A 22,305-nucleotide genomic window follows, 5' to 3' on the forward strand; every position below is an offset into this window, starting at 1 on the left:
TTTCTTTTTTTTTTTTTTTTTTGAGACAGAGTTTCTCTGTGTAGCTCTGCGCCTTTCCTGGAACTCACTTGGTAGCTCAGACTGGCCTCGAACTCACAGAGATCCACCTGGCTGTGCCTCCCAAGTGCTAGGATTAAAGGCCTGTGCCACCACCGCCTGGCCACTTCCAGAATTCTATGATTACTTCCTTTATATTCAGTGCTATGAAGAAGTGATCCTTTCCTTCCTTACAGGGTTATTCCAGGAAGGTTATTTATATTTCTAACAAAATTTCACTAGGATTTATTTAAACAAGAGTTTTTTTTTTTAAATCTTGTCAACAATATGACATAAACACCCTCATTTCATAAACAACATGAATTTATTATTGTTCATGCTTCAAAGAACAGCATCAAATTACCAGCGATTTTAACCTCTCAGATATAAACATTGCTGTCATCTTTTGTAACATTTAGTCTGGTATTTTATTCACTTTCTTTTTTTCTTTCAAACTCCCAAAAAACATGCAAATATTTTAAGGTCTTTAGAACTTCTTTTTCAATAGTATACCCAAGTGGATAATGTAATGTAAATTCATGTTTCACAGTAACTCCAAAAACATCAAAATTATAAAGCTTCCTGTACTTCCCAGATAGTTGCATTTAAAATGTTATATTTTACTGCCTTTTATAATTTTGATACTGTCAAACTGTACCATTTTATATTAAAAATAATCAAATTCAGTTTACTACTGAATAATTCTGTACATGGGTCATTTAGTCTTATGATCCTGTTTTCATGTGTGTGTGACTGTGTCTCACTGTGCAGCCATGGCTGGTTTTGAACTCCCTATTAATTCTAAGCTGGATTCAGAAGCAGGGTTCTCTCTGCCTCTACCTCGTAAGTGCTGGGATGAAAGGCATGTGCAAGTATAGACAGCCATTCAATGTCTCTTAATACAATAATATTTTTTTATTCTTTCATGTCACCTTTTTATTTAGTGAAAAAAACAGAAAATATGTTTTCAGTATTTAAAAATGATGAACATAAGCACTTTTAGGGAAGAACCTGAATAACAGCTGGGGTTTCTGAGATATTATCTATACTGTGTATTCTGAATTGGGAAGACTCACTCTGAATTTGTTATTTAAGGAGGGTTTTCAATAAAAAGAGAACATAACATGGACTCGAGCATCCATTTCTCTCTAGTTCGTGAATGAAGATGCAATGTGACCATCTGCCTCTTGTTCTGCTCCCATACATTCACCCCCATGATTCAGTTTATTTTCAGGAAGTATTAAAATATACTTTTACCTTTCCTTCAATTAACATGTCAGCCATTTTGGAACAGCAGTACAGAAAAGTAACAAGCAACAAAAAGCAAGGTCCTGTTTCTGAATAAAACAGTTTTCTATTATCTAAAACGTTTCAGATACCTTAGGAGAATATGATACCATTTCAGGTGAAAAAATTGTATTTATTTGTCATTAGTGGTTTCTCAGTGGAGTTGAAGGGTTGCTGCTATATTTCCTGTTTATAGAGGTGTTTTCCCTCAGCATTCATAATTAAAATGCATGAAAGCATATGTAAAATTCCATTATATTTCATTATTAAGATACTTGTAGCAATTCAAAATATTAATATATTTTAAGTTACACACACACACACACACATATATATATATATATATATATATATATATATAGAGAGAGAGAGAGAGAGAGAGAGAGAGAGAGTTAAAATACCTACCTGAGCCAGAAAATGACTTTCTGTGTAGTTTATTTTTTATAATAATGCAAATTATTTAATTTCTGAAACAACATACATTTTTTTATCAAATGTTTTTGAATGCTATTTAAAAGTTTGTGTGCTTAGGACTACTATTTTACCAGTAAAATTAACTGAGATTCAGCCAGAGAGATGATTCAGTGTTTCAGAGTACTGGCTGCTTTTCCAGAAGTCCAGAGTTCAATTCCCAACATCTGCATGGTGGTTCACCACTAACTATCTATAACTAGTCACATGGGATGCAATGCTCTCTTCTGATGTGCAGACATACATGCAGGAAAGACATCCATATACATAAAGTCCATAAATTAAGATTCATATTTTAGGAAAATGTAAATTTACACAGAAAGTTTAGACAGGGATGTTAAAATGTGAGGCATTATTTTAGAACAGAAACAAGGACACTCTCAACTTTGTAGATGATTGTTTAGCAGATCTACTGGAGTTGGAATGCTATATCTTGGAGGGAGGCTCATTGCAACTGATAAAATATACACCTCACAAGTCTGAGGATGAATCTGAAATTTAGCAGATTTGAAAGTCTCTCCCTTCCAAAGATTATTTAATCAATAAGAGGTACTGAGATGAATAGACCCTCTGATCCATCCTGTGCCTGAACGTTTTGAAGGAAGCTCCAGTAACGTAGCTACCATGAGCTGTGTGATGATTCAACTGCCTTTGAGTCATCTATATTCTTGCAAATAATTTCACTCCCAGTCTCTTATAAGTAATTACCAGAGGTTCATTATTCATACTTCCCCAGGAAATATCTCACATAACAATAACCAAGAGTTAATAATATAAAACTGGAAATAAATATTTACTGAGCATTGCTTTCTTTGAGTAGAGGTCGTTAGTTTTAATGCCTCAAATTTGTCTTTAAATTATGATCATACCAAATACAGCAATTCATTTTAATAGCACTTATTTTATGAACAACCATAATTATACATTTTTGTAATACAGGATACCAACATATTTTTTTTCTAATTAAACAACCATTTCATCTCAGTTGATTTGGAAACATTTGAAAAAGTCCATAATCCTTTTGGAAAAAAATTAAAATAATCATTTTTTTTCAGCAGAGAAAAGTCATTTGCAACAAGCTCATTGATAATTTTGCTTTGTTTTAAGGCAATTTTTCCCCTAAGATGAGGAAATGACAAGGTCATTCCTTTCACCTGGTAACCTCTCATACAAGGTCAGTACCTCAATATCTACTCTGTGGAATGTATTTGAAACTCTAACCATGTCAGCCAGGCAAAGAGAACAAATGAAAATGATCCTAAAGAAAAGGGATGAGAAAAGCTATTTCAATTCATTTATGCCATGATTTATAAACAGAGAGCTGTGTGGTATCACTAAATTATTAAACTATTCTATCAGTTTAATAGTATTGAAAATGTAGAAATGATATAGCAAAAACATTGGCACTTAGATGTTATACTAAAATAATTTCATGTCTATATACTGCTGTGGGATGTTCTGTATGTCAAATGTGTTGCTCTGATTGGTTAATAAATAAAACACTTATTGGTCAGCAGCCTGGCAGGAGGAAGTATAGGTGGGACAAGGAGGAGAAGAATTCTGGGAATTGGAAGACTGAAGCAGAGATTCACTGCCAGCTTCCACCAAGACAAGCATCATGTGAAGATGCTGGTAAGTCACGAGCCATGTGGCAAAGTATAGATTAATAGAAATGGGTTAATTTAAGATATAAGAACAGTTAACAAGAAGCCTGAGCCATTAAATAATAACAGTTTAAATAATATAAGTGTCTGTGTATTTATTTTATAAGTGGGCTGTCAGACTGCTGAGGCTTGGCGGAACCCAAAGAGAAAACTCACCAGCTACAATATACTTTAACAAACAATTCACAAATGAAACTAAGAAAAAAATTTGATTTATAACATAGTAATATAAAGTAATAAATTGAACTATGACTGTCAAACTTTGTGCTCTGGGAAACAAAATATTGTTGAAGTTATTGAAAACCATGTTACTCAATCCATGCTACTAGAATCCCAAACTCTGGCTAGGAACTGGGAGAGAATGAAGAAAATATAGACACACAGATATACTTACAAGGAAGCAGGGACCAGAGAAGGTTCTATAACCTCCAAAATTAGGAACCAGAGTGCATTTACTAGGTGCAAGCACAGCACCAAGTTGGAAGTGAGGATTAGCTAGCTGGTCTGGAAAGAAAGTTTTATAAACAAGCAGCCCGAGGCTGTAAATGTCCAGGAGAAGGAAGCGGCAGTTGCTGATCTTTGAACTCACTGATCAATCATCCATAAACACTGATACTCGGAACTCATGAGAAACACTTTTTCATTCCTATTGAGAATGAAACATGTTACCAGCATCTCTGCCAAGTTCTCGAGATCCAAATGGTCTTGAAGTCCTCAAAATTAATGTTTACTGAGGATGGACTTTGCTCCTAAAATGCATAGCTGACAATTATAGCTCAAGTTAAGTCTCACACCCTGGGACAAATGGCTGAGATGCGTACTTAAAATGTCAAAGTGAACTTGACGGCCAGGTTCCCCTGGAGTCCTTCAGTCACTAGCTGTTACAGGGTCCTCCTGGCTTGCACATTCCCCACTACTCTGAACTCCCCAGTCCAGCGTGCTGGGATGGTCGTTCATGTTTAATCCAGCCATTTCATTTGCCTGCCCCTTTTGTTCCCTTACCCTCTTGGCTATTGCACCTGGTCCCCCTCTCTCCTTTCCCCTCCTATCCCCACATAGCCCACCTCAGTCAGGGTCATGTTGATTTTGGACTCACCCAGATGTCCCTGTCTGTGCTTTCACTCTGCTTTTGTCTACACCAGACCTACGAGCAGTCATATCCTTTTTATTTCTACTTTTTTTTCATTCACCACATTCATGGATGAGAAGGTTTATCATTATTACAAACACGGTATTTCCCATAACTAATTAATCATAATAAAGCTTTGGAGTTCTTTTTGTAAATTTTAATCTGATTCTGAGGGTAATTACAAAGGGCCCAGAAAATATGAAAATAATCCTGCAAAATCAGAGTACGTAGGATCACTCCATTTTCTCATCTCAAAACTTATGTGAAAGAAATAGTAATGAAATCAATGTGGTATGAGAACATGAATAAATATGTTGTTCAATGAAACAGAGAGGAAATGAAAATATTAATATGTTATCACATACACGATTTTCAACAATAAGACAGCAACATGTAAATTGAACATGAAACTCCAAATCATTCCAGATATAAAAGTAACACAAATTAGCAAATCAGTATATGCATAAACATTAAAATTTTAGAACTATTTTAAAAGAAAAGATGAAAAATTTCCAGGGTCATAGATTAAGCAAAGATTCTCACATATAAGCCCAAGAGTATGACCCTTAAATGAAACACTGGATTTTATCAAAACCAGGAACCATTAAATTCCACTAAATGAAAGAGATAAAAGCCATGCTGAAATGTTAGGGCACCAAAGAATAAACAGTGATACAGTAATACACCCACTTTGATGTTACTCAACCCTGAAAAGAAAGAAGTGCTGGTTAATTTGAGAGACAGGAAGCCTAGTCATGACTGGTGAGATGACTCAGCAAGTAGAGACATTTGCCTCTGAGTCTGCCAAGCTGAGTTTGATCTCTAGGAGCCATATAATGCTTAGTGGCTATGTGGCTCCCTCAAATTGTTCTTTCACCTCCGCTGACATACTGAGTATGTACACATACAATAATAAATGTGCACATGCACACACACACACACACACACACACACACATACACACACACACACTAACTAGACTTAAAATAAAATACACATATTCTATTAAGCAAAAGTATAAGTCTTTCACACTAAAAAAAGGAATGGCATCCAGTGATTTCATTTATGTAGGATGGAAGAGGAGAGGGCAGTCTTCAGAAATAGAAAAACAATTGCCATTTCATTACAGTGTTTGCCCAAGACATTGTGTCTTTAGAGGGTGGAGTTAGAGTCACAGAGATTTCTTAAAGTCATAAAAATGGCTGTGTAAGACAAGGGAGCCCAAGTCTCTAGAAACTGAATGCCTTGAAAGATACTCATTTTAGATACATAATACTTATTATAATTTTAGATAGACATAGCCAATTTAAAAGAATCCACCTTTGGATTTAGAATATGTTGTTGATTTCTGAGCAAGAGAGGTTAAAAGTTATCCATGATTCAATGAAGACAATGCAAGGTTGCTGGTTTTGATTTTGGTCTGCAAAATATCATCTATGATCCAGGACCCAGGAACCATGATTTTCTATTACTAAGGCTTTATTTTTTTATGCTATTGAAACATCCTTGCTCTTATTTCTAGTTTCAAACAATGTACAGACATGTCTTTTTTAATCAACTTTTACCTTATTTTGATATAACTTACAAATTCAATATTTATTACAATCTTGGCAAAACAAATATATGAGGATTATCTGTAGTAATGTGTACTTACTTCATCTGTGCATGTTACTGTTTTATACTTATTTCAATACCTTGCAGTTATAATGGCTAGTACTTCTCTTATAATAGCCATTGAACAGTGATCTTTAATAATACCTTCTTTTCAATTATTTTATGTTCCACAAACTACCTATATAAGACAACAACCATAATTGACAAATGTTGTCTATTTGGTATTGAGTCATGGAATTCTATCTTGTTTCTTCTCATCAAAAAATTCCTAAATCTTCAGAAACAACAATACTAATATTAGGTCAACCAATGTTCCTGCAATGGTATCTAAATGTTCAAAAGAAGGGGTGGCACGTCTTATGCTTTAAATGGGAAGAAAAGAATAATCAAGATTAATAAGACAAGTACATTAAACACCAAGTTATAAAAGTTACATGGAGTCACCTATAGAAAGTCAAAGGGAATGTTCTTTAAAAATTGGAACTATCATGAAATATTTTGTGTACTCTGTCTATGACAATTCAGAGTTTTGCTGAGTATAAATAGTCTGGGCTGGCATGCATTGACTCTTAATGTCTGCATAATATCTGTCCAGGACCTTCTGGCTTTCAGAGTCTCCATTGAGAAGTCAGGTATTATTCTGATGGGTTTGCCTTTATATATTACTTGGCCTTTTTCCTTTACAGCTCTTAATATTTTTTTCTTTATTTTGTATATTTAGTGGTTTGATTATTATATGGTGATGGGACTTCTTTATTGGATCCAGTCTATTTGGTGTTCTGAAACCTTCTTGTATCTTCATAGGCATTTTCTTCTTTAGGTTGGGAAAATTTTCTTCTATGATTTTGTTGAATATTATTTCTGTGCCTTTGAGTTGGTATTCTTCTCCTTCAATTCCTATTATTCTTAGGTTTGGATTTTCATGTTTTACTAGATTTCCTGAATATTTTGTGTTATGACTTTTTGGATTTATTATTTTTTTGACTGATGAATCTATTTCCTCTCTTGTATCCTCCACACCAGAGATTCTCTCTTCTATCTCTTGTGTTCTGTTTGTTATGCTTGCATGTATCGTTCCTGTTCCTTTACTCAGATTTTCTATTTCCAACATTCTCTCAGTTTTTGTCTTCTTCAGTGCTTCTATTTCAATTTTTACGTCTTGAACTGTTTCATTTACCTGCTTAATTGCTTTGTCTTGGTCTTCTTGGCCCTCTTTAAGGGATTTATTAATTTCTTCCAATATTTTGTTTGTCTTTTCCTCAATTTCTTTAAGGGAATTTTTCATTTCCTCTTTAAAGGCCTTTATCTTTTTCTTAAAGTCAATTTTAAGGTTGTTTTCTTCTGCTTCTTCTTTGTTGGAATTTTCAGGTCTTGCAGATATAGAACCACTAGGTTCTGGTGGTACCATATTGCTCTTTATGTCATAGAATATATTCTTGAACTGGCAAACTATCTATCTATCTCTTTTAATTGGTGCAAACTTTGTGTCTCAGGAGCCACTCTTCAGAGCTCTTTGTCCAATCGGAGCTGGCAGAGTCTGTGTCTCAGGGAACAGCTGCAGGATTGGAGCATGGGTGGGTTTGGGGGAAGGATTAGGGCTTGAAGGTTAGAGGGTCCAGGAGAGAATGGTGTTAGTCAGGCATGCCTGCAGAAGTCCTACCTACTGGCCTGAAACTGGGGTTGCAATGGATGGGGTATGGGAGCCAATCCACAAATTCGGCCTACAGAAAGTACTAGAAGAAAAAAATCCAAGCCAAGGAAGTTAGGGACACCCATGAAAACACAGGAACTAGGTAATCCCACACCACCAAATCCCAAAGAAGGGAAACACACAATACTACCACCAAAAAATAACAGGAATTAACAATCACAGGTCATTAATATCCCTTAATATTAATGGACTAAATTTGTCTCTAAAAAGAAATAGGCTAATAGAATGGATATTAAAATAGGATGCATTCTGCTACATAAAAGAAACATACCTCAACTTCAAAGACAAACACTACCTCAGTAAATGGCTAGAAAAAGTCTTTCTAGTCAAATGGACTTAAGAAGCAAGCTGGTGTAGCTATCAAATGTAGGAAAATAGACTTCAAACTAAAATTACTCAAAAGAGATCAAGAAAGACATTACATATACATCACAGGAAAAATTCATCAAGATGAAGTCTCAATTCTGAACATTTATGCCCCAAGTACAAGGGTACCCACATATGTAAAAGAAATATTACTAATGCTTAAATAGCCCATCAACCCCCCCACACACACACACACATTAACTGTGGGAGACTTCAATTCCACACTCTCACCAATGGACAGGTCTGCCAGATAGAAACTTAACAGAGAAATAAAAGAACTAACAGATGTTATGACCCAAAAGGGCTCAATAGACATCTACAGAACATTCCACGAAAACACAAGAGCACCCCATGGAAGCTTCTCTAAATTTGACCACATACTCAGTCACAAAGCAAATCTTAACAGATATAAAAGAAAATTGGAACAAACTCCTGTATTTTATTGGACCATCATGCTTTAAAGTTAAAATTCAACAATACAAATTACAGAAAGCATACAAACTCATGGAAACTGAACAATGCTCAACTGAATCACCTCTGGAGTAAGGAAGAAAGAAAGAAAGAAATTAAAGACTTCCTAGAGATCAATGAAAATGAACATCCAACATACACAAACTTATGGGACACTATGAAAGAAGTACTAAGAGGAAAGTTCATAGTGCTAAATGCACTATGTTTATAAAGATGTTTGAGAAATCTCATACTAGCAACTTAACAGCACACCTAAAATAGCTAGAAGAAAAGCAAATTCACCCAGGAGAAGTAGATGCAAGGAAATAATCAAATTGAGGGATGAAATCAATAAAATAGAAACAAAGGAAACAGTTCAAAGAATCAATAAAAAGAAGAGGTGGTTCATTGAGAAAATCAAAAAGATAGACAAACCCTAACCTAAAATAAATAAAAGGCAGAGAGAGAATATCCAAATTAAGAAAATCAGAAATGAAAAAGGAGACATAAATACTGACAATGAGGAAATCCAGAAAATCATCAGGCCATACTTGAAAAACCTATACTCCACAAAATAGGAAAATCTTAAAAAGGACAATTTTCTGGATAGGCACTATATACCCAAATTAAGTAAAGACCAGATGAACAATTTAAATAGATCAATAACTCCTATGGAAATAGAAGCAGTCATTAAAAATCTCCTAACCAAAAAAGTCCAGGGCCAGATGGATTCGGTGCAGAATTCTACCAGATCTTCAAGTAGGCTTCATCCCAGAGATGAAGGGATGGTTCAACATATGCCAACCTGTCAATGTAGTACACCATATAAACAAACTGAAAGAAAAACAAACAAACAAACAAAACCCATGATCATCGCATTAGATGCTGAGAGAGCCTTTGACAAAATCCAACACCTCTTCATGATAAAGGTCTTGGAGAGATCAGGAATACAAGGAACATACCTAAACATAATAAAGGCAATTTACAACAAGCCAACAGCCAATATCAAATTAAATAGAGAGAAACTCAAAGCAATTCCACTAAAATCTGGAATAAGACAAAGTTGTGCGCTGGCCCCATATCTATTCAATACAGTACTCAAAGTTCTAGAGCAATAAGACAACAAAAGGAGATCACGTGTATTGAAATTGGAAGGAAAGAAATCAAACTTTCACTATTTGCAGATGTTATGATAGTCTACATAAATAACCCCAAAAATTTTACCAGAGAATTCCTATAACTGATAAACACTTTCAGTACTGTGACAAGATACAAGATTAACTCAAAAAAAAAAAAAAAGATTAACAAAAAAAATCAGTAGCCTTCCTATACACAAATGATAAATGGGCCAAAAAAGAAATCAAAGAAACATTATATTTTACAGTAGCCACAAATAATATAAAATACCTTGGGTAACTTGAACCAAAAGAGTGAAAGATCTGTGTGACAAGATCTTTAAGTCCTTGAAGAAAGAAAGTGAAGAAGATGTCAGAAAATTGAAAGATCTCTCATGCTCATCTATTGGTAGAATGAACAAAATGAAAATGGTAATATTACCAAAGGCATTACACAGATTCAATGAAACCCCTATCAAAATCCCAACACAAATCTTCACAGACCTGGAAAGCACAATACTCAACTTCATATGGAAAAACAGAAAACCTAGGATATCTAAAACAATCCTCTACAGAAAAGCAAATTCTGGAAACATCACCATCCCTCACGTCAAGCTCTAATATAGAGTTATAATAATAAAAAACATTTTGGTATTGGCTGAAAAACCAACATGTGGACCAATTTAATTAAATTGAAGATCCTTACATTAATTCACAACCTATGAACACTTGATTTTTGACAAAGAAGCCAAAACTGTACAATGAAAAAAAGAAAGCATCTTCAACAAATGGTGCTAGATAATTAAAAACAGATCCATATCTATCACCATGTACAAAACTCAAATCCAAGTACATCAAAGACCTCAACACAAATTCAGTTACACTGAACCTGATAGAGAAGAAAGTAGGAAGTAGCCTAGAAAGCATTGGAACAGAAGACAACTTCCAAAATATAGCTCCAGTAGCTCAGACACTGAGAGCAACAACCAATAATGAGACATCCTGAAAATGAGAAGTTCTGTAAAGCAAAGAACACAGTCAATAAGACAAAATGACAGCCTACAGAATTTGAATAGCTCTTCACCAACCTCACATCTGACAGGGGGCTGATTTCCAAAATATATAAAGGACTTAAGAAACTAGACAACAAATTACCAAACAATGCAATTTTTCAAAAGGGAGCTATAGATCTAAACAGATAATTATCAAAAGAAGAATCTCAAATGGCCAAAAGACATTTAATAAATTGCTCAACATCCTTAGTCATGAGGAAAATGCAAATCAAAACAACTCTGAGATACCATCTTACACCTGTCAGAATGGCTAAGATCAAAAACACTGAGGACAGCTTATGTTGGAGAGGATGTAGAACAAAGGGGACACTCCTCCACTGGTGGTGGGAATGCAAACTTGTATAGCACTTTGAAAATCAATATGGCAATTTATCAGAAAATTGGGAATTAATCTACCTCAAAACTCAATGATACCACTCTTGGGCATATACTCAAGGGATTCTCTAGCATGCCACAAGAACAATTGCTCAACAATGTTCATAGCAGCATTATTCATGATAGCCAGAATCTGGAAACCACCTAGATGCCCTTCAACCAAGGAATGGATAAATATGATCAAAACACTTTTGAAACACTTAAAGAGCTAATCAAACAACAACAACAACAACAACAACAACAAAAACAATTGCTTCTAATCAATGGGCTATAATGGTGGGATTTAAATATGATCAAACTACTTTTAAAACACTTAAACAACTAATACAAAAAAACCACAAAAACAACAAAGCTCAGAGTTCGCTTACTTCTAATGAATGGACTATAAAAGTCTTTGTATGTGTGCATGTGTGTGTGTGGGGGGGCATATAATCTACTCCTGGAGTTGTGGTTAGTATTTTTGAAATTCCAGTAATGAGTATTATGCAAACTTAATGTGTAAATCAAAGGATAGGTTTGAGGTAGTCACCTCAAGTGTAAAAGAATGTCTATTGAATGTAAAAAATGGCAAATGTCACGGGGAAATTGTTATTGTACACTTCACTGTTTTAAGAAAGTGGTCACGGTTCTTCCAACTTTTGGAACCCATTGTCCTTTTCATTATACTCGCCAACAATACAGAGGAGAAGTCCTTCTTCTCCCGAGTAAGAGTGTACTGCCAGGTGAATGAGCAGATAATCACTAATACTTTGAAGGAAATAATTTTCACGCTAAAAGAATACCCATTTTAGCCGGGCGGTGGTGGCTCACGCCTTTAATCCCAGCACTCGGGAGGCAGAGCCAGGTGGATCTCTGTGAGTTCGAGGCCAGCCTGGTCTACCAAGTGAGTTCCAGGAAAGGCGCAAAGCTACACAGAGAAACCCTGTCTCAAAAAACCAAAATAAATAAATAAATAAATAAATAAATAAATAAATAAATAAAAAGAATACTCATTTTAATTTTGTACCATTAAAAGACTAATATTTGAGTTGAACAACCAGAAAAGTCCTATGACCTGTTACCACGTTATCATTGCCTCAGTGAGATCTGGTTATGATGGCACTCTTTATCTCAAAGTATGCCAGACTATGCTTACAAACTTTAATGAAAACACTGGTCATTAATTTCTTATGAATAATTTGTTTCATTCTTATACAGTCAAACCGAAATTAAGGATACTGAATGAACAAAATTACCAAAACACATACATTTTAAGTATGTGATAGTTTTCTACTAAACTATCACAGCATTTTTAAAGCCATATCTTGAGTAAAAATGGTGATACTGTTCCTTAAGAAGCCCACGAGAAGCAGGTACCTCCAATTTTTCCTAGAGACTCAATCTAGATTTTTTCTGATTTTTTCAGTTTATAAATATGTTAAAATATGGACAGATTAAATATTATAAAGACAAATGTTTATGCTTAAGAAATAAAATTTTATATATTAATATTTTTCATTAAAATGCAAAGATGTTAGACATTATTTTCTCTATGAGAGTCTACATCTGAAAAGAAAAGTGCTTTGTTGGGTAACCTGATAATTTCAGCAAAAATGGATTCCCGAGTCCTCTTTTGACCCTGATTTGAACATAAATCCACAAATAAAATGAATGGCTATTTATGCTTTTGTTTTAGATATGGATTTTGTCTTTCTTTTTTCTTTTATAGTTACTCTTTTATGGCCTAGGCAATCAGTAACACACTTCAGAGAATGTAAAGAGATAGACTTCCAAAAATATTACTGATGTTGTATTTAATGGCTTGGAACAGCAAATTTAATTAATCTCCAATATTAAAAATGACTCTTCAGAGGTGAATAAACTGCCTGGAATTTTTTATGCTTTTAAAGGTTGTGGAATTTTGAAACTATGCAAAATTAATCATACATTGATTATCCATTAAATCATGAAGAATGACGAAATACTAAATGCTTCCATTGCATTCACAACAAACACTGAAAAGTGGTTTTGGTGTTCAATACCAGTGTTACTTGCGATTGCTTTCTTTTTTTTTTTTTTTGGCAACCCAGTACCTTTTGTGGTTTCTTCGCAACTTCATTCTGGGTCTCATTTTAATATTATTGAACTAATAGCTACAAGTTTATATTGTTAACATAAGAATTCATCTTTGATTTTCTGAAGATGCAACTCCTCTTGACTACATATTACAATTCTCTGTTTTCATAGTGCATTTGAAGTATCTTATAATGGATTAAAAAATGAGATAGATAATTTTATCTTCTATTTCTTGAATCAATCCTAAATTGGGACTACAAAAAATATATACTACTTTAGTTTAAGAAATACAAACTGAGGTATAGTGAAACAATTGTGTTCAGTCTCTATCATACCACAGAATTGATTATATTTTTGACTTAATGGCAAAATATATTTTGGTATTCATTTTAAATATGCTATTTCGTTTTTCAGAGTAATTGCTTTCTGAATTTTAATCTTTTTCATTTTAATAATAAATATATTATTTTATAATTATAATTTTAAACAAAACACGACTAAATTATTATTAAGAACATTAGTCTGAACAATATTTTTAATTCCAATTTTTAATGCACATGCATGCCTTCAACAGCAAATGTACCCACAAGATTCATGAGAGAGCTTGATGTGTTAGTCAGCATTACAAGACAATGGTATGCACTAAACATTCTGCTTATTTGTTTTAATAAGATAATGTAAATCTTCTGAGTATGTAGAATAATCCCACTCTGAAAGCCTAGATACACAGCTTCATTCTGACATCCTAGGTAGCCTGAGGGAAGTTAATTAATCTTTCTGTTGAACTCATTTTTAAATTGAGAATAAGAATAATCCCTAGAAATAATATGAAGGTTTAATTAGGTTAATACATGTAAAATGTTTGGCAAAGTGCCTGGCTGGCATTAAATGCACTCTAAATAAATATTAGTTATTTTTATGAAAGGAACAAGATGGATTATATAGTAATATTTAATATTGCTAAACTTTAAGCAATATTACATATAGGAAAATTGTAATATATATGAGCATTTCCTTTTGTATTGGTTTATACATTGATAACTCACTTTAGCTTAAAGAAAATGAGACAAGTTTTGTATATACTTAAAATATGTAAGAACTGGGCTGGAGAGATGGGTCAGAGGTTAAGAGCACTGACTGCTCTTCCAGAGGACCTGGGTTCAAATCCCAGCACCCACATTGCAGCTCACAACTGTCTGTAGCTCCAAGATCTGACACCCTTACACAGACATACATACAGGCAAAACACCATTGTACATAAAATAGAAATAAATAAATTATTTTAAAAAATACATAAGAACAAATTGATATTAAAACTAATGAAAAGATTTGAGGAGAAATCAGGGATAGAATACAAACAACTGTTAAAATACTTGATCATAGAACTTGATCTAATTACGTTTAATGCAAGAGATATGCCTTCTTAGAGAAATATGTTGAATAATAAATAGAAAGGAAATGAGTCACTAAACTGTGTACTCTGTGATGTAGTTGATATATTGAAAAGAAACTGTAAGATTTTCTTGTATTCAGAAAATGTTTCCATGGTTTGATAAAACTGAGAAGAATATGATAGGTGCAACACTTAGTTTTTATGAACTTATAACGTCAAATGAAAAGCACAGACATTTCCAATGAGAAAAACAGGTGACTTATCACAACTGAAGAGTACCTCATTTAAAGAGACATAAGAGCCAAGAGAAGACCGTGGGTCACTTTTAAATAAACAATGCCTGCCTCAGAATTTTTGTCTTGGTCCTCATCAAGCTTTGGAGTCAGTATTTCTTTATTTTTTTGTCAGGGTTCTTTTATATTTTTAGTGATTGTCTTACCAGGAAGCCCTGACTGGCCTGGAATTTGCTATATATCAGGAAGGCCTGTAACTCATAGAGTTCCACTGTCTTCTCTCTCTTGTGAATTGGGATTAAGTGCATATACCACCATGCTTGTCCCTGGGGTTACTGTTTATTGCAATTTTATAGGATGCAAAGAGAATGTAAGCAATGAGAACAAAGAAACATGTTCAAATTTGACTGTAATGTCTTTTTCAAAATATTTTTGGATGGAATAAAAGGACAGATATAATGCACTCAAGAATTCTCAGATTAACAGGAAATTAATGAGCTCTACCTTGTAAGAGATTTGTTAGAACATGGTTGTTTTACAAATATTTTCTAAAATATTATATATTAAAAATCATTTCCCCTTATTCTTTACTACTTACAAACCTTTACATAAACCCCTCCATCCTCTCTTTCAAGTCCATGGCCACTTTCTTCATTAACTGTTGTTACAGGCAAACACACACACACACACACACACATAGATGTGTGTGTGTGTGTATGTTATAGACACGTATATATAATAAGTGTTATATATGTATTTATTATGTATGTATATATTTGTAAGTTTTCTAAATTACATATGTACTTCTTGAATTCAACTTATTCAGTCTGTATAATGTTATTTGTATATATTTTCAGGGCTAACCATTTGTTTTGAATAACCAGTTGGTATGCACTCAGGCCCGTGGTCCTAATCATCCTCTATGCAGACCTGCTGGGTAAAGCCACGAGGAACTCAAGAACGGGCTCCCACAGGACATACAGAACATCCAACAGCACATGTGTTATTTCTATATTCTGATATATGTAAGTACATATTTTAAAAAGTTTTTGTCATGTTAAATGATTAAACAGCATGCTCTTCCTATTGCTGAGTGACAAAAATTTATTTTTGAATTTTTTGAAAGTGTTCAATTTTAAATGACATGACAAAGGAAAGCATTAAAATTAATCTAATTCAAATAGAAGACAGACATGTCTAGATTAACTGATTCACTTTCCTTCAAGACTTTCCTGTGTCAAAAATAATAGAAAATAAGTGAGACTACATGGTCCCATTGATAAGGAAAGAAATGAAAACAAAAAAAAAGTTTTGGGCATTTTCAGAGCATAGTGTGACTGGATATATATGGATTAAACCCATGCCTTTTTCTTTTCCTTTTTATGATGAAAAGCTAATTCTTTATGCTACTATTTACTCATTGCTTTTGTAGGAATTATTGTTGACTCCTCTAATAAGGCTCAAATTTCTCATGCAGGGGCTCATAATAATTCCATAATGAATACACATGGCATATTCAATTCCTGCTTTACAAAGGCAGTTTTTTATTTTGACTAATGATAGCGATTCAAGTAAAACATTACCATTTTCTTTCTTTTAAAAATCCAAGAAGAAATTTACAAATAAAAAAGAGAAAAAATTCCAAGCTATTTTGTGTATACAAATACATAAATGCTTGAAATGTGTGTGTATATGTATATATGTGTGTATATATATGTATGTATATATATAAACTGTATGGTTCAGTCTATATGTTAGAATCGTCATTTATTTTATATCTTTTCAATCTTTCTTTCCCTTCCCTTTCTTATTCTTAGGGGAAAGCCAGGGAAGAAGATTTAAGTAGGGAGGAGAAATCTCTCTCTCTCCATGTCTATATCTATCTATGTCCATATCTATATCTATCTATAATCAATCTAAATAGGTACATAATGATGATGATAGATAGATAGATAAATAGATGATAGATGATAGATAGAGACAAATTTTAGATAGATATATAGATAGATAGATGATAGATAGATAGATAGATAGATAGATAGATAGATAGAATAATACATAGGCTTATGCATATCTGTATGTAGTTGGTTTCTTTTTTTTTCCTCTTTGGAGCCTGCCACCTAGCTCCCAAATAAATACATGAAGATTTATTCTTGCTTATGAATGCCTTGTCTTAGTTTGGCTTGTTTCTAGCTAGCTTTTCTAACTTAAATCATCCTGTTTCTGTTTAACTACATATTGCCTCTGGCTTTTTTACTTTGTTTATTCTAATATCACCCTTTCCTTCTTACTCCATGGTTGGCTATGTAGTTGGGTGGCTGGTCCCTGGTGTCATCCTCTCCTTCTCTTTTTCTCACTTCTACCTCTTCTCTCAAGCCAAGATTTCTCCTCCTATTTATTCTCTCTGCCTGGCAGCCCCACCTATCCCTCCTATGCATAGCTATTGGCTGTTCAGCTTTTTATTATACTAATAGGGTACTTTAGGAAGGCCAAAGAACATGCTTTACATAGTCAAAAAAATGTAACATAAAAGAATGCAACAAATCTTTGCATCATTAAACAAGTATTCCACAGCATAAATGAATATAACAATCTTAAACTACTATTCCAAATATATATGTATAAATACATACATACACTATACTATATATATATATACACACACACATACACATGCACACACACATATACACACATATCTATATCTCTATCTATCTATCTATCTATCTATCTATCTAGAGAGAGAGAGAGAGAGTTTCATCACAGGGTGTGACATTGCTAATCAAGAGCCTTGGAGTGTCTAACAGAATGTCAATGCCTTGAAAGAAAAACCTACCTTTGAATTTTTGATCAGGGAGATTTAGAAGACTTAAAAAAATCTATAGGCCATTGTCAATGTTGTTGGTTTTCTTTCAGAACTTGAAGGTAAGATCCTATTCCTAAAGACACTACACCAATGCAGACATTTGACTTTGGTTAATTAAGATGAAAGACATAACCTGGAAGCCAACTCAGTAGAACCTAGGTCTCATAGTATCAGAAATTGCTATGCAAAATCTCAGGGGAGAAAGTCATTCAATAATCTTAATACCTGTAAAGATTGCAAACCATGGGTGGTACAATAATGGCACTTATATGTTAGGGTAACCCACAGCTGTCTAATTGTACTTTAGGGCCACTAAGTTGGTGGTAATTCATTCCTGAAACCTTAAAACTAATGGCCTACCTTTGAGGTCACAGAACCTACTACTATCATTTTCCTAGATGATTTATTTCTCATTGTATTCTCAACAGTTTATCCTTATGTTGAAAGACAAGTGTAGCTTTCATATCTTACCAAAGAAACTTATTTGTTTCTAGTAGGTAGAGGGATACAGAGATCCATAGTGTTATCTAACATTTGTTTGTTGCAAAAATGATCAACAGGTCCTGGTCCCATTGTAAATGGCTCCCCCAACAGATCTAGTCACATACCTATCATCGACATTCAGAAGGCCTAATTTGGTTCCATGCATTTTTTTCCAGCTAACAGACCAAAGTCCATGAGCTGCCACCAGTTTGTGTCAGCTGTTTCTATGATTTTCTCCATAATGGTCTTGACCTTACTTGCTCCTGTGATTCCTCCTCCCTCTCTTCAACTGAAGCCTAGCAATTCAGCCCAGTGCTTGGATATGGATCACCGCATCTGCTCCCATCAGTTACAGGATGTAGTTAGAGTATTCACTATTTTGATTATAAGGGAAGGTAAATCTAGGCGTTCTCTTCACTATTGCTAGGAGTCTTAGCTGAAATGGCTTTTTGGAACACATCCCCTAGGGTGGAATACCCTGCTCAGCCTTAACACATAGGGAAGGGAGAGGGTCTTGGTGCTGCCTCAACTTAGTATGCCAGACATTGTTGACTCCCCAAGGGAGGCCTTACCCTCTCTGAGGTGTGGATGGAGGGTGGAATAACAGGAGTAGGGGGGGGAGGAGGAGGATGGGGAGGAACTGAGATTGGTATGCAAAATAAAAAAATAATTAAAAATAAATTTAAGAAAATCATAGACAAATGGATTTTTAAGACAGTATTCATATCCTCATTTCATTTGCCAGCATATTTTTTGTATTTGCTGTTATTGAAATCACTGACCAATCTATGATCTGTTCCTATGTCTCAGAGTACAAGGTACATTTTGAAGTTTATATACAGAGTGTCCATGTTACAAGTAAGACTAAGAATACAGAATGCAGGTAAACTATAAGTCAAGTGTTCTTTGAGAACCTAATGAGTGAGCAAATATTATTAACCACCTTGGACTTTGATTGAATGAACTCTGATTAAATAGTGGGATATAAAGTAGTTAATGACTTGCTGACATAAAAATTATAGTAGAGTAAGTTGCCAAAGACATAAAACTATCTGTTTTTATTTTTCTAATCTTTACCTCTAATGAACTTCCAATAAAATTTTCAATAGAAAATGGAGAATCAAGGAATAAGAAAGACATATGGAAATAATACGATTACCCCCACCAAATAGACTGTGGATTTGATTGTGTGTCTGTGTACATTATATAAATCAAAAATAGTACCAACGTTGAGGGGGACTGAGAGAAACATTGAAGTAATTGGAATACCTGGGTAATGTACCTCCTAGTGAGGGACAGAGAAAGGTGAGTTTGTAAAAGGGAGCAATTAACTCAACTGAGTATGGCATCAAGCAAAAATCAAAAGAGCTATTTGATGTTTCATGTTTGTCCTAAAAGTTTATTATCACTTGGAAAGTCATTTTAAATAAAGTGAGAAATATCAAAGCCAAACTGAAGGCTCATTATATTATCTAGGATATGTGGTATAAGACTGAGAAAGCCCACTAACGTTTTTGAACATTATTTCTGAAATATAGAAGACATGGTAATGGAATTATAATGCATAAATTCTTGGTGTCCAAAAAGAAAAACATTAAGACAACACACCATCCTTTCTAGAGATATCTCTCAAGTGTATTTGAACATGAGACTCACCATTGACAGACTCTCCAGGTGCAACCCCCAGGTCTCCTGCTGATTATCTTCCTTAGGAGTCATGTTTGGCTCTAACGAGACAAAGGCCATCTTGGTGCTGCTTTGGATCATTTTTGCTAGTAAGCCGATTCATGCAGCATGCATTTGAATAAAAGAATTCCAGGTCAGGTCATCAGCACCTTGGGTATAGACAGTTGTAAAAGTGAGACCAATATTATGCTGGCCCCTCCACTAAAGCCACAGAAGTTATGACAACACTCACACTCAGTTGTAGTGCGTGGACAAATATCTTGCACTTATTTCTCTTATTTTTACTTGAAGATATACCTTGGATTCAAAACAATACAGACTTTTTGTTATCCTAAGTATATTGAAAGAGTTTATTCCTGTTATTCGTGAGTTTGTGTACTTTATAAATTAATTAAAGCAAATATATCTGTTGTATTAAAACATTCCCTCAAGGAGGGGCAGGGAAGGTCATGAGAACCTGGAAGTAAACAAAATGTCATGTATCTGGAAAAGGAGAAATTTGTAAGTTTTTCAAGGTTCCCTCCCCAACTCTATGGAAAGAAATGCAACAGGTAATGTGCTGTGGGATGTTAATGTATGTCTTGTGGGAGCCCTTCTTGGGTTCCTTGTGGCGTTACTCAGCAGGTTTGCATAGAGGATGATTAGGACCATGAGCCTGAGTGCAGGTGTCTGAGATGGTCTGCACTTGGCTGTACTGGGGGATGGTCTGTATGTCAAGTTGCTCTGATTGGTCAATAAATAAAACCTGATTGGTCGTGGCTAGGCAGGAAGTATAGGCGGGACTAACAGAGGAAAAATAAAAGAACAGGAAGGCAGAAGGAGATGCTGCCAGCCACTGCCAGGACAAGCAGCATGTGAAGATGCTGGTAAGCCACGAGCCACGTGGCAAGGTATAGATTTGTAGAAATGCGTTACTTTAAGATATAAGAACAGTTAACAAGAAGCCTGCCACAGCCATACAGTTTGTAAGCAATATAAGTCTCTGTGTTTACTTGGTTGGGTCTGAGCGGCTGTGGGACTGGCGGGTGACAGAGATTTGTCCTGACTGTGGGCAAGGCAGGAAAACTCTAGCTACAGTAATGGAATGAAATCTGACCAATGATGCTGTCAAGCAGAAATTCTTGGACCTTTTGAGCTGCCTGCAGGTTATTGTTCCAGCTACCACCAATGTTGGTGTATGATTTTCAGTGTTGTAGCTGTATTTTAGTCATTATTTATATATTCAATACCATATAAAATTGCTAAAAAAAATCTATGTACATATTTATACAGAAATAGGGAAATTATAAACTATAATTCTAAGAGCTAATCAGTTCAATGACCTCAGAAAGTACAGAAAATTAACAAAATTGCAAATAAATGATTAATCTACAGCCATTAAATTTTTCTATTTTGGCTGCCACATACTTTGGTCACTTTGTCATATGATGATATGTTTTAATATCACTTTCAAGAAAGTAATTAGAAAGAAAATTTATCTCTTCCTCTGGCATGGCAAAGTTGTATGTTCTTTTTTAGCATTTTATATAAGAGCATAATGGTAACTATTATTTATAGCAGTATATGGTTTTATTCTCTTTGTAAATAGGAATTCTTAATTCTTGAATTTTTTCTACTTTGTCTAATCTCCTAAATGTAAATTATGTTTACATTTATCTAATGTATTGCATTGCAAACGTAGTATATTACTCACAAATATGAGTTTGCATGTCTATATTCATACATATATAATTCTATGGGTTATTTATGAAGTTTACATTCATAATGATCATATAGCTAAAGGTAACCTTGGAAATCTACCTTAACCTGCAGAGTTCTAGGTATACCTCTATTTCTCATATATGCCATGTTGGATGTCAATTCCAGGGCCCTGAGCAGGCCAGATAATCACTCTCACATCTGGCACATTTCCAGATTTTAAATATGTTTTTGAATGTAAAGTACTTCTGTTTTTCTTAAATTCTTCATTGTAGCAGGTAGCCATTCCAGCTTTGATCTGGAAGTTCCAACCTCCATTGAGGCTTCGGCAACTGTCACACCTACAAGGCGGGGCCAAGGGAGCTGCCTAGAGACCAGAGAACTGGATGGGCTAGCACTCTCTCTGTTCCTGAACCCTTGAAGGTGGAGGTTGACTGATCAGAGCTCCAGAGAACACCGCTGGACTGCGATACACCTTCCCCAGACCCCACAACCTACCTATCCCTTCATTTGTAAGTTATCCACTAAATAAATCTTCCTTTTAACTATATGGAGTGGCCTTAATAATTTCACCAATATCTGGTGCTCATGTGGGGCAAA

General features: G+C 34.5%; 1 long non-coding RNA gene across 1 annotated transcript; it reads left to right on the forward strand.

The window, feature by feature from the left end:
* The first annotated feature begins 2,900 nt into the window (after positions 1 to 2,900).
* Positions 2,901 to 22,213, forward strand: LOC121830499 (uncharacterized). The gene is made up of 4 exons (XR_013051946.1): positions 2,901 to 2,968; positions 3,312 to 3,426; positions 15,830 to 15,997; positions 21,981 to 22,213. It is a non-coding gene; the product is annotated as an uncharacterized LOC121830499 (long non-coding RNA).
* Positions 22,214 to 22,305: the final 92 nt, after the last annotated feature.

This window comes from Peromyscus maniculatus, chromosome 6, assembly GCF_049852395.1.
Source record: "Peromyscus maniculatus bairdii isolate BWxNUB_F1_BW_parent chromosome 6, HU_Pman_BW_mat_3.1, whole genome shotgun sequence".
NCBI classification, from domain to species: Eukaryota; Metazoa; Chordata; class Mammalia; order Rodentia; family Cricetidae; genus Peromyscus; species Peromyscus maniculatus.